A 707-nucleotide genomic window follows, 5' to 3' on the forward strand; every position below is an offset into this window, starting at 1 on the left:
GTAGCTTGCCTTCCTTTATGACACTTCTGTCCAACCAGGAGGCCTTTAGTGCAGTGCCCTGATCCTCTGTGCTCCCACCCTGGGCAGGTATCCTCCAATGACCAGGTGCCTGTCAATAGCCCTGACTCTCTGGATTCAGCTCAGTCAGGAAGCCTGATAACTTGAGTTTGGTCCCAGGGACCTACACAGTGGAAGGAAAGGATGGACTCAGGCAAGATGTCTGCTGACCTCCACACTCATGTTGTGCAGGGGTGCTCATGGGCACACACACATAAATAAGTGAATGAATGAATAAATAAATATTTTAGAAAGCGCCCTGACCCTCTCAACTGAGGGCTGTGAAGCCTCAGGTCTTCCTCTGCAACTGCCCACAAGGGGGTAAGACATCCCTGAGCTCTTTTGTGTGATTGACTTTGAGCTTCATTGCCAGAAATCCCTCATCCCTGCCCCATCCCCTGACCTTGAGCTCAGGTGGCACGCGAGATCTCCGAGGTCTTCCTTCCAGGGCCCTGTCCTGGGGATCCAGGACCCGGACAACAGGTGCACCGGTGGCGGAGGGGGCGGGGCGCACCCAGCACCGCCCTGCTCTCCCCGGGTCCCCGCCCCCCGCGATGTCGCCCGCCCCTGGCAGCAGCGGGTGCGGCGGGAGGCGATAGGGACACGGTGGCAGCGGTGGGGACAACGACCCGGACGCCCGCCGAGGCCGA

This window comes from Nannospalax galili, unplaced genomic scaffold (assembly GCF_000622305.1).
Source record: "Nannospalax galili isolate Female #2095 unplaced genomic scaffold, S.galili_v1.0 scaffold548, whole genome shotgun sequence".
NCBI classification, from domain to species: Eukaryota; Metazoa; Chordata; class Mammalia; order Rodentia; family Spalacidae; genus Nannospalax; species Nannospalax galili.